Raw genomic sequence first — 13422 nt, forward strand, 5'->3', positions numbered from 1 at the left:
TCGTGGCTATGGCTGCCATTGAGGAGTAGGAATGCGTGAAATTGGATTCGTCTATATGGAAGATTAAGGTCATGTCTTCCATAGGGGTGTATGGGTTTCAACTGGAATAGCCCCCGGGTATAGCCCATTATCCCCAGACTTGGCTTTTCCCCCACCCCATCAAAAAACAAAATCATGAAAAAAACTTATTATTTAGGGCAAACATAACCAGATTTTAAGCTTTTATTTTAAGTTTTATTTCCCCACCTCACCTTAAACTCACATTGGCCAGCACCAGGGGCGGCGCCACAGGGGGGGCAAGGGGGGCAATTGCCCCCCCTATGATTTTCAAAAAAGAGGTAAAAGGAAGGAAAAAGAGAAAGAGAAGAAGGAGAGAGAAAAGGGAGGGGAGAAAAAGAGAGGAGGGAGAAGAAAAGGAGCCATTCCCCTCCCTGTCCATGGTTAGAAGGAGGAAACTCCCCTTCGGACATCTTGTCCCTTGTGGCATGCTGACCTACGCGGTATTAAAGTTGTTGGTTTTTATATTTTGGGCCTATTTTCGCAAATTTTCCCCCATAAAAGTCACATGGCCTAGTCTTGCATTCTCCCAACTACTTTCGCTCACTACACTCATGCGAATGGGCAAATGTTGTCCTTTTCTGGCTGAAAAAGCATAAAAAACTCTTTTTTAAGCCACGCTTCGCATAAAGTGCAGGACCTTTTCAGCTTTTAGTGATCATAGGGGGCGACTACCTCCCGCCTATGCTCTTGATTGCCGGTTTTCAAATTGAAATATTTCCAACCTCAAGACGGGTAGGCCTACCACCCCCATTCATATCATTTTATCGTGCAAATTTATATTTAAAACCCCGGCATATTTACAATGCAACTGACTTAACATACACCGCTTTGCGACCAGAGGCGTAGATCTGACCCGGGTTGTGCGGTATAAATCCCCCCAATATTTTGATAGGGTAGATGGTCCATACAATCATTCCCCAATGTTGACGCCTGTATGTAAGTTTCTGTCCAAAGTAATCTCATATTTGGCCATTTTAGCCTAAAAAGTGCCAAATTTTTCGCGCTTCGCGCGACTTTATTCACCGTTTCCACCATATTTCACTTCGTGCAAATTTGTACCATGAAATTATTTTCTTGCCAAAAGGTGCTGGATTTACTAATTGAGTAGGTCCGTGCCTAAAACCAGCGGGCTGATGAAAGTCGGACCCGTGAATGAAATCCATAAAAATATGCGGTTGGAAAATAAATAAATAACCCTAGAATGGGTGAAAATGGTGCATCAAATGGCTTCATTTGTGCTTTCATTTTGAAATTTTTCTAAATTCTGAGGGGGGCACATCCCCCCTCACACACCCCCCTGCGTCACGCAAACGCGACGCGCCAGCGCTGCATACAAAATTCAAAAATTGTTTTGCCCCCCCTATCAAAATACCCTGGCGCCGCCCCTGGCCAGCACACACCATCCCCATAAATAAAAAATAAATACGAGATGTTTGAATGTTCATACTTAAAAGGGCATTTCGTGATCCACAGCCTCATCCCCCACTTTTCTCAAAAAAGTTGAGATTTTTATATCACTGGAATACTCTGGCTACATAATGTTTATGTACAAAATATTTCTTGCAGATTAATTAGTTTAGCAAAGATATCGCGAAATTTGAATTTCGTTCTGGTGCACCAGAACGAAAATTACAACGTATTGTCTATGGAGCAGTGTAATACACATAATCATGCATAACTTCATAACGCAAAATCGGAATCAACTGAAATTTTGGGAATATGCTTTTTTCGTGGATATGTACTGAAAAATGTCATAAAAAGAGGATGCTAGGATCACGAAATACTCCTTTAAGTTTATACTGTTATAAAAAAAGTTCTTGGCTGACCTGCATGTAAAAACCTCAAGTGAAAAGTGAAAGAACCCAAAATTGGTCCTTTCTGGTCTTTCCGTAACCCTTTTCAGGTCTAATTTGATTCTTACTAACCTTTCCAGAAACTTTTTCTGTTCTTTGTAGAACCATTTAAGGTTCCACATGATCAAGATTGCTCAAGAACCAGTTAAGTTTCTACTTAGAACTGTTTTTTCATATAAGGTTTTGTGAAACTGTCAAGGACATAGCATTGAATTAATAAGTCGAGGGCAGTGATTTTACCTCAAGATATTCAAGTGTGCCAACATTTTTAGTTGATTGAAGCTGTATGCAGACAATCCCCAGACATTGTAAGTTTTGATCAAGCATCTTGATTTCCTTGGTAAGAATAATGCAGCTATTACAATGCTGTGTGTAATGTATACTGAATGTCAGTGTCAATGGCGATAACAAAGCAACATTACAAGGTGTCCCATGCATAACTCTTAAGCGTAAAATCGGAATCAACTGAAATTTTGGGAATAAGCTTCTTTCGTGGATATCAACTGAAAAATGTCATAAAGACAGGATGCTACGATCACGAAATCCTCCTTTAAATATGTCTTAAAAATAGACAATTCAATGTTTGTGATAATCTCTGTTGCTTGTTTGTCTGAATATTATCTTCATTTGTAAGTAGATATTGACATAATATTGTGTGCCCAGAAATCATTCCAGGGGGCACTCAAGCTTCATACTCTATGCATGTGTGACCAGAAAAACATGAAAAAGGGGTACTAGGGGAGAATGAATGCAAATTACATGAATGACATTTACGGGGTTAAAAAAAACCCAGTTTTCCAGAAAAAGTTTGCATTCCAACAATGCAGCGGCAGCCAACATAAGAAATCACTGAATTTTCCAATTTTGGGGCAAAAAAGGTCACTTTAACCCTAACGCTCCTGAATACTACAAAATACTACTTGATATATGCGCTGTTCGTGCATGCATCCCACGTGGTGTGATGACGCAATCGCCCTAAGTGATATGTAGGCACGGTTTCGCTGGCCAGCGAAGCCCAAGACCCGTGGCAAAGTGTCGCCGACCGAGTGCTTGGCATGCGAGGGGTCTCGGGTTCAAATCCCACCCAGAGCAAACAACATCTTTCCTTCTTTTCTCTCTTCTCTCTTTATTCTTTCCTTCTTTCCCTCCCCGTCGCCAAAAAGCCCCTAGGCGGTTATGGTTAGATTACCACTATCGAAACTCAGTATAGGCTTCCTTAACCCTAACGCTCCTGAATACTACAAAATACTACTTGATATATGCGCTGTTCGTGCATGCATCCCACATGGTGTGATGACGCAATCGCCCTAAGTGATATGTAGGCACGGTTTAGCTGGCTAGCGAAGCCCAAGACCCGTGGCAAAGTGTCGCCGACCGAGTGCTTGGCATGCGAGGGGTCTCGGGTTCGAATCCCACCCAGAGCAAACAACATCTTTCCTTCTTTTCTCTCTTTATTCTTTCCTTCTTTCCCTCCCCGTCGCCAAAAAGCCCCTAGGCGGTTAGGGTTAAGGAACACTTATCGAGCCCCCAGAAATCCACCCATTGCCACCCACGGAGAAAAATCTCGCACCACCACTGCACACACGTGTTCAGCCTAGCATTTATCTACAAGCAAATTATACCACCTAAACGACCGAGTTATCATCACCTTATGAAAGACTGGCTGACTGTCTTTTAGTGAACCTCCTCATGAAACAATATACAACATTAAGGAGTCATAAATATACAACATGTTTGCATAATAGTCTGTGTCTAGTATTCCTAGAGTCTTCTCCATACACTATAGAACCATATCATGTGTGTAACATTGAGCGACATGCAAGGTCTGTATATTGTAGTTTTTCTGAGCCCTTTTCTGGCTTTTTTTTTCAATTAGTTATACAGTCCTTTTTATTGTTGGTTGCCATTTTATGCTTAGGCTAAACAAAAAAAAAATGGTGTCTCAAAGCATTAACTTTTCTTAGCGCATCCATTTCAGCTGAAACAGCAAATTCATTATTTATTTCCTTTTTTTAAATTTGTTATTTTTGCCACAAAATTCTGAGAAATATTTTGAAGAAATTTTACTTGATACGACTATAGGTTTATAACAATTGATATTTTTAGTTGAATTGTGTAAATGAAAATAATAATAACTGATAATAAGTTTTTCACCAAGCCACCTGGTGTATCACTGTAGAAAAGAATAAGAAGTTATTTTTCACTTGATTTGACATATCAGTCTACAATCTAAATAACAACGTGTCAACAATAGTCACAGGTCTAGTGTATCAATATAGCTGAACAATCCTTTTTAAGAACATCACAATTCCATTTAAAAAATCTGGAAACGGTATTAAATATCTGAAATCATAAGCCCTTAAAAAAGTAAGTGATCTTGAGTTCCTTTTACCCTTATTATGAACTGCAAAGGGGTCATTCTTACTCACTTTTAGTATGTAAAGGGTGACCTTTAGATTCACTTGAACGACCAAATAGTATGGAAACCTGTACCAGCCGGCTACTAGCGCGTTTTGGGTCAAGCTGGGAGAAAAAAATCCCAGGTCGACCTAAAATATCGTATCGCACACGAGAGACCACCTAAGTTATCGTAAATTGGTTTCTCCCAGGTCGACCGTAGATTTTGGGTTGCCACATTCGGCCCGCAAACGCCTGGATTTTTAGCCAGGTCGACCACGACAAGCATGCAAATAGGCCTACATACCCGATGCGTGCCCGACCATGGTGATATACATGGCGAGTATAAACCATTGTACAGCGTTCAGTCATAGGCCTAACGCGCCGGTGACTTTTACGATATCTGTTTGTCTCATTGGCATCTAAATTAATTCACAGTCATAGGCCTAGGGCGCCTACTCTATATTCGTATTTATTAAAGTAGGCCCACAGAGGCAAGTTTTCTAAATTGCGTCAACACCGTCATGATATAGGCCTAAGCTTAAGCTTACATCCAAGTTTGCATGGACGGTACTGCGAGTCTGCGACTCGATGTTTCAGACTTGTGAGAAAAAGAAAGTAATGAATTATGAGAAGAGGTCACAAATAGGATCAAATAAAATAATCCAACAAAGAATCACCCTGCCTAAGTGCCGGACATATGCCTGCATGTTTTATACTTTATTATTATCCACCACGAAAGGAGTGCCAATTTCTATTAGCCTAAGCTGTCTTTTTACCAACAAGCGCGGTATCTCCCATCTTGACCAATTCGGCCCCGGCGCTACTAGCCCCCAATTCCCAAATGAATCCGGTAAATAAATGTGAAGTCATAACACACTGAACACCTTCACGCAATCGACTAATGACCTTCAATGTTGTGAATATGTTATTAACCACATTGAATAGATGTCTCCTATGGTGTTATATCTACATATTATGAATAATTGACGAATGTACTTGATATTTGACGATATCCTGTTACAGACATTATTGAGGCATCACTGGGAGAGTCAAGTCCGATTCCGGCTCCATGACCGTGATGAAATCTAGGCCAGATTTTTACGAGCTCGGTGGTGAATATTCTCATCGCACAGTGGAAGTTTTGTTGGCGATGAGAGTCGAACTTTGTTCAACTTTCTTGGCATCCATCCAGCTGTAATATCACGACCGTGCACGGCTGCACGCTTGTGATTGGCTGCTGGAAAATCAAGGTCAACAGAATGACCATAAATTGAGATGCCAACTCCACATCACTGCCACAATGTCGCGTTATATTGTTGCAGTACATTTTAATTTCATCGTGTGATGCTGCGATTTAAAGCATCGCATCACACTGCGATGTGGAATCTGAATCGAACTTGACATTTAGATATTAAATAGGACAAAAGTTGTGTGTGTGTTTGCTTACACCCCCAATTTATGTCTCGAAAGATTTTTGTATTAAGGACCAGTTACAGAAGGATATCAATATACAAGCTTGAGCTCATAGCCTGAAGAAACTTGATAAGGGAGTCATACTTCAACTAAAAATAACTCAGAAATAGTATCAAAAATCTGAATATCTCAAAAATCTGAAATCTGAAAGCCTCAGAAAAGTGGGTGATTTGGATGGAGATCCTTTAACCCTTGTTATGAACTGCAAAGGGGTAATTTACTCATTATCTTGTTGTAAAGGGTGAAATTTAGATTCCCTTAGGTGCATGATGTTAGGTTTGAGTGACTGCATGACATTAATGAGATAGTAAAGAGATATCTAAACAATAATAATAACTGCAATGGGCTAAAGGCAGCTAACACTAGAATACCAGACAAATCAACACATTTACAAAAACACAGAAGGGAGTCTGTATTTGTTAGGTATATCATACTATAAGAAGGGAGACATAAACAAATTTTAAAAGCTCTCAGTCTCAGTCAAAATTGGAATTGTCTAAAATGGAAAAGAGTGGATAGAATTTATTTTAGAATGTCAACAATATGATGACATTTAGAAATTGTAAGAGATAATGTAGATTATTTTTACTGTGGCAGAGGAGGGTGGGCAAATACACCATACAAATGCAACCTTTATATATTGCCGTACATGGTGTGAGCCTCCAATTTCCGAAAGGATCCGGTATATAAATGTGCAGTCATAACACGCATTAGCGCCTTCACACAATCGACTAATGACCTTCAATGTTGTGAATATGTTATTAACCACATTGAATAGATGTCTCGTATGGTGTTATATCTACATATTATGAATAATTGACAAATGTACTTGATATTTGACGATATCCTATTACAGACATTATTGAGGCATCACTGGGAGAGCAATGTTTAGATAAAAGGGCAAAAGTTGTGTGCTTGTTTACACTCCCAATTTAAATATTGAAGGATTTTTTTATTACGGACCAGTCAATGTTTAAGTTGGAATCTTTTTAAACTTTATTTGAATTATAAACCGCATTTGATTTTAATTGTAAATATTTATTTGATAAACTGTTTAATTTTAAATATATTACATGATATATTATCTGCCTTTCAAATATTTTGTTCATATATATTTCTTGATCCAGTCCCATGGCAAATAAATAAATAAATAAATAAATAAATAAATAAATAACGAAACAAGAAAACAAGGAAGAAAAGAAGAAAGAAAGAAAGAAAGAAAGAAAGAAAGAAAGAAAGAAAGAAAGAAAGAAAAGAAAAAAAAAAGAAAAAAAAAAGAAAGAAGGAAAGAAAGAAAGAAAGAAAGAAAGAAAGAAAGAAAGAAAGAAGAAACAATGACCAAAGAAAAGAAAGAAGAAAGAAAAAAAGAAAGAAAGAAAGGAAGAAAGAAAAAAAGAAAGAAAGAAAGAAAGGAAGAAAGAAAGAAAAAAGAAAGAAAAAAAAAAAGAAAGAAAAAAGAAAGAAAGGAAGGAAGGAAGAAAAAAAAAAAAAGAAAGAAAGAAAGAAAGAAACAATGACCAAACAAATAAACGAAAGAAATGCCAATTTTGAACACAACTCTATTATTACAGGGCTGTCAGTTAGTGGAGTTGGACTTGCTAACATTATGTTGTGCCCTACTATGTATAAACCAGACACATAATGGGATGAGATGAGACTATTATCTCTGATCACACTATAAGTTGCCTATGTCAATGTTGGTTAGTGGTCTCTACATTATACCTATGTTGTAATAATAAAAGCAGACCTGCAATTGTCTTATTCTATACCTTAAATAAACTGCAAGTTGAGAAGAGAATACTCACTGATTGTCAATTGATTGGTATATAAAGACTAGGGCAGGAGTCAGTTTAGGCATCGTATATAAAGATGCAAATTATACTCACTGATTGTCAATTGATTGGTATATAAGGGCTAAGGCAGGAGTCAGTTTAGGCATCGCATATAAAGAATTGTCTGTCAATGTTGGAATTTGTTTGGCATTGCATGATATATATAGCAATTGGAAAAAATATCAATCAAGGAAAGAAAGAGACAAAAATAAGGGAAGAACAGAAAGTAAGGAAAGAAAGGCATGAACAAATAAACAAACAGATTAAAAAAAAAACCAGATCGACCTTTTTTCCTGACTCCTGGTCAACAAAAAAAAGTAACAATAATTAGGTTATACTATGTTTGTATATGAAAGATTTGACATCGTCCTATAACAACCTTGCACCTTAATTTCCCAACATAAACCAAATGGGACACTGGATGGTCAAATTGCCCTATTTCTTTTGTGCCAGCCATAGACTTACAAAAATCTGAGTTTGAGATATTTTCTCAAAATATCAAAAGCTATCTCAAGAACCACTGAACCAATACTAGGCTTGTTTGTACTCATTTTAATGCATTTTTCATGCTGGTTCCAACTATGGTAATTACAATGTATAATTCTGAAAATTTTGAATTTTTAAAGAACTTGTCGTCTGCCGTCAACACCCGCGTGGCGAGGGTTAAGCATCACATTTCTAAATTTCCCTAGTTTCCCTCTGGATAAACTCACAGTTTCCCTATGGGTAAACTGGAAGTGGACAAAATGGCCATTGACCATTCCTGAGTTTATAGTGTTGCTTGTCAAACCTGTCCCTCAAGAATGATGTGATCCATTTTTGTGTTGATGCATATTCCTTTCTTCTTCATAATCAAGTTTGTAATTCTATGGCATTAGGCTATTCCAGGTGAAATCCATACACCCCTGTGGAAGACATGACCTTAATCTCCCACACAGGGGGTGTAGATTTCAAATGTAGTCACCTATTCAGGTAACCCCATTTCATGCATTTGAAATTCACACTCCCTGTGTGGAAAATTAAGGTCATGTCTTCCATAGGGGGTGTATGGATTTCAACTGGAATAGCTCAAGTACTATGGACCAAAATGGTCTCATCTCCGACTGTGTAGTTCAATAACCTCCATTTAACAATCATGGCATAAAATTTGACCTCAGGTTGTGAAGTATGAGTTTTTGTACCCAAAACACTGAAAGGTCATTATATGAATGTACAAATATAGGCCTATAGGGGTTAATAACTGTGTCCTGATAAATGAGATTGTTTGCAATCCTAGTGTATTCAGATGCAATTCAATTCCGGTGTTTGGGTTACTAATTTGACTACTCAGTGGGCGTATTTGAAGATATAGTAGATGGTCTGGAGCTACACAACCTTCCCTGATGGTCATCCTAATACCATCAGATAAATTGATATGGAACAAATCAAAGCTGATGCTATACAAGAAATTTAAAACAAAATAAAGAAATTCAAAGAATTTAGCAAGGGTTCAATATGCCATTTTTGACATGTAACCTTTAGGTGATGAATTATTTTTAATTGCTTTTTTTTAAATTTGGCTAAAATCATGTAGGCTACAATCAGCCATTTCTTGGCCAATATTTATTATTTTGACTGAAAATGTTTGACAAAATTTCACAACATTTTCAAAATATGTTATTGTTTACCAAAAACACATAAAATTTGTGCCCGATTTTTTAAGCTTTCTGTGATATTTTAGGGTCTATTTACCCTCCATAAAAAACAAATCCTAATCGACCAAACCTAATTGAAAAGTCCATCCACCTGTAAAACAAGCTTTTTTCATTGCCTTATTGATATAAATGATTGGATCTTGCAAAAAATCTTGTTTTGAGTTAAGTTAAGTGCCTAAATGCATGGTTATTTCATCAATATATTGCCTCATGTTTGAGAGTAATGATACTTTTGTGTGCAGTTTATTTACTATGTGACTATATTAGCGCAAAATGTCCAAATGCACAGTCCTACTTTGGTATTACCTTCATGTAAGCATACTAAGAGTTAAGAATAAAGCCAGGAATTATACATCTTACAGAATAAAGCTGTCTAATCCCTGGATGAAGTCTTGACATTGAGCTAATTCTGTGTATACTTACATGAAGGATAGACCATCCTACTTACTGTAATTACATTTGCTAATCACTTATGTGTGGTTTCTGATTTCTTCATCATCAAAACCAAGATTTCCGAAAATATTTCCCGGTTCAATTTGCATGTACACTAAATTCATTTTTCGTCAATCAGAGTGAACTATTTTGACGCTGCTGCTAAAATTGTTCATGATATATTTTCCAATTGCATAGTATATTAACCTCATATCATAACTATAGCGCAAAAATTGGAATCAATTTTGACTCCTCAGTTGTGTAATCAAAATTTACCTCAATTTTGACTTTTGTGTAGTTGCGTAGTATGATATTTTGTACCACGAACATTCAAAAAGGTCACTCTATGTGTATTAGTAGTCTTTACTGGGTTAAAAAAAGTGTGTCCTAAAAATTGACAATGATAATATGCGATCATACAAGGCTGAACAGTCCAGTCTGACTCCAGATAATTACTTCTGCTGATCACTTTACATATGAGGTTTCCAATTTCTTGAACACCAAAACCAGGATTTCCAAGAATATTCTTTCCCGATTCAATTTGCATGTATACTAAATGCATTTATTGTCATTCAGAGTGAACCATTTTGACGCTGCTGCTAAAATTGTTCATGGAACCAATCAAAAGTTATATCAGGGATGCCAGTGGCCTGAAGTGACTTTGCAAAAAAGCCTGAAAAAGTGCGCCAATTTGGGCTATAAAGCCTCAAAACGGGCTGAAAATAAATAAAAGTGTGAAAATTTGGAGTAACAAAAAGTAAGAAATCCAGTAATTACCTGAAAACTGGCATCCCTGTTATATGTGACCCGGCAGCACAAATGAGCTGTAAATTCCCTAAATTGTATTCTGAGTTACGGTATAAAATGTGTACGAAGGTCGTATTCATCGGTAACTTAAGCTGCCACGACATCTGACTCATTTTGATAGTCACAACACCAATCAATAATCCTATTATTGAAGTGGATAATAAGCTTCTACCTCAGATGGCTATAGAACTTTTAATAGCTCTGGTCTTTGTTTGCTTTTGCTAAATCCTTTTCAAGTGGTGGGTTACCAGGCATTGTATTTTGTATAGGTATGCATAACCAACAATTAACAATGAGAGAACCTTCTTAAACCTCGTTGACTTGGGGATGATTTGAAATGACCGCCAATTATAACTGTTTGATATTTATTGCCAGCAATGTGGAAAAAGAGACACACGTAGAAACGAAAAAAGCTATAATTTTGTTGAAGGAGCAAAGTTTAACTAGCCATAACCCCGCTTCTGGATATCATTTGAAGTCAAATGATATACCATTTTTAAGTTTATGGTGTTTATTCTTTAAACACGAAATAAAACAAAATTGACCGGGGGAGGAATTTACGGCTCATTCGCCGTGGACGGTCACATATATAATTTTCCAATTGCATTGTACATTAACCTTACTTCAATTATCATAATAAGAGCTCAAAATCTACCTCAATTTTGTATCCTATAGTGATAGTTTGTGTCCAACACATTCAAAATGTATGTGTATTAGCATATATGGGGTTAAACATTTTTAAAATTGTGTCATGACAAATTGTAATTGACCCCAACCCTGGCAATGCACACAGTCTATTAAAAAAACCTCAAGATAATTTCTTCTGCTGCTCACTTTTTATGCATGGTTTCCAATTTCTTGATCACCAAAACCAGGATTTCCAAGAATATACTTTCCCGATTCAATTTGCATGTATACTAAATGCATTTTTTGTCAATCAGAGTGAACCATTTTGACGCTGCTGCTATATGCATTGTCATGTAAATTGTTCTTGAGACACAAAATAATATATAATTTTCAAATTGCATAGTATTTTAATGTCCCTTCAATTCATCATCATGATTATAGCTCAAAATTGGCCTCAATTTTGACTCCTCAGTTATGTAGTCGAAATTTACCTAAATTCTGACTCCTGTAGTTGTGAAGTATGTGATATATGGGGTGGTCAATGCTGGCCTTTTTGGTCTTTCTAATATTCTATCATTCCCTCCAGAATCATTTTGTTTAATCTTTCATTGTAATTAATAAGTATTTTGTCTGTTTTTGATTGTGTAAATAAAGTTGAATTGATATTTTGCTTCTATCACATTCAAAATGTCACTCTGTGTCACAGTGCTATGTGTATTAGCATTATACTGGGGTTAAAAAATTGTGTCATGATAAATTGTAATTGATCTCAACCATGACTGTGTATAAGGCCAAAATGTCCTAATTCAGTCTGACCACAGACCATATTTCTAGGGTCTGTGGTTAGACTTAAGGAACTAAAGTATGAGCGTTTGGACAGTATTTATTGTGGGACATTAGAGCACATCAGACATATCGAATTGCATTCTGAATACGAAGAATGCCATTCTGATATCAAATAATTTTGATTTTTGAAATTAGCAATTTAATACACATTTTATGGCAAATCATTAAAATTGATATTTTTGATATTTAACAGTACTTGAAGTAAACTTTATAAATCCGATGATTTATACTTAAAAGTGTATGTAGGTGGGATGAAAAGCCGACGATCAATTGAAAATTTTGACCTTTCGTATTGAAGATATGGATTTTTTTTCCCAAAACACCAAAAAAATTAGGTCTTTTGGGAAAAAATCCATATCTTCAATATGAAAGGTCAAAATTTTCAATTGACCGTCGACTTTCCTCCCTGCTACATACACTTTAAAATATGTCATTAGATTTATATAATTTACTTCGAGGACTGTTATATATCAAAAATTTGAAAAATATCAAATTTTTATAATTTGTCATAAAATTTGTATTATATTGTGATTTTCAAAAATTAAAATTATTGATATCAGAAAGACATGCTTCAGTATTCAGAATGCAATTCGACAGGTCTGAGGTGCTCTCATGTCCCACAAAAATACTGTAAAGCATAATAACGCATCCATTTTAGATCCCTTAAGGTAATTACTTTTTGTAATCACTTTTCATGCATCGTTTCCAATCTCTGGATCATCAAAACCAGGATTTCCAAGACTTTTTATCCTGACTCAACTTGCATAGATATTAAATGTATCTATGATACGATCAAGCTGAATGAGTCTGATGTTGATCAAAATCAAAATTCAGTTTTCAATATAATTACATGAGCCATTCTCACAGCTTTATTTTACTGAAAACTCCATCGTAATTAGACTTACTATTCCATAGATATGGCCGTTTTAGTGTTGCTCATAACAAAAAAATACAAAGGAAGTTGAATACTATTATTAGCTATATCTCAAAATCAATATTCCCGACATCCAACTGATTTTGCTTGATCACATCACGTTTTTGTCAGTCAGAGTGAACCATCTTGACACTGCTTCAGCATTATCATGCAAAATTGTCATATGAACACCAAAAACTAAAATGGTTGCATTTCCGCTGAAATTGGTAAATCAAATCAAATTTTATACAATCTGAGCCTATGTCCAAACAATTTTGATCACGGTTTTGCCATAGAAAACCATTGGGAACCAAAGCTTCTGTGTTTCCAATAGTAGGTGTGGCTTTTCACTGGCCTGTAGATGAAAACATCTAGAATCACTAAGTTAACAACACCAAATGCATTAAAATTCATGTACTCAACCTAGTGGTGTGCAAATGGAACAGTCACCTTTGATTTTACCGGTCCTACATACATTAACCTAC

General features: G+C 36.3%; 1 protein-coding gene across 1 annotated transcript in view; it reads right to left on the bottom strand.

Annotated features, from left to right (window-relative positions):
• The window catches only part of LOC140165108 (uncharacterized), a 453311-nt gene that overhangs the window by 191324 nt on the left and 248565 nt on the right, over positions 1-13422 (bottom strand). The window lies entirely within an intron of this gene.

This window comes from Amphiura filiformis, chromosome 11 (genome assembly GCF_039555335.1).
Source record: "Amphiura filiformis chromosome 11, Afil_fr2py, whole genome shotgun sequence".
Classification (NCBI taxonomy): Eukaryota; Metazoa; Echinodermata; class Ophiuroidea; order Amphilepidida; family Amphiuridae; genus Amphiura; species Amphiura filiformis.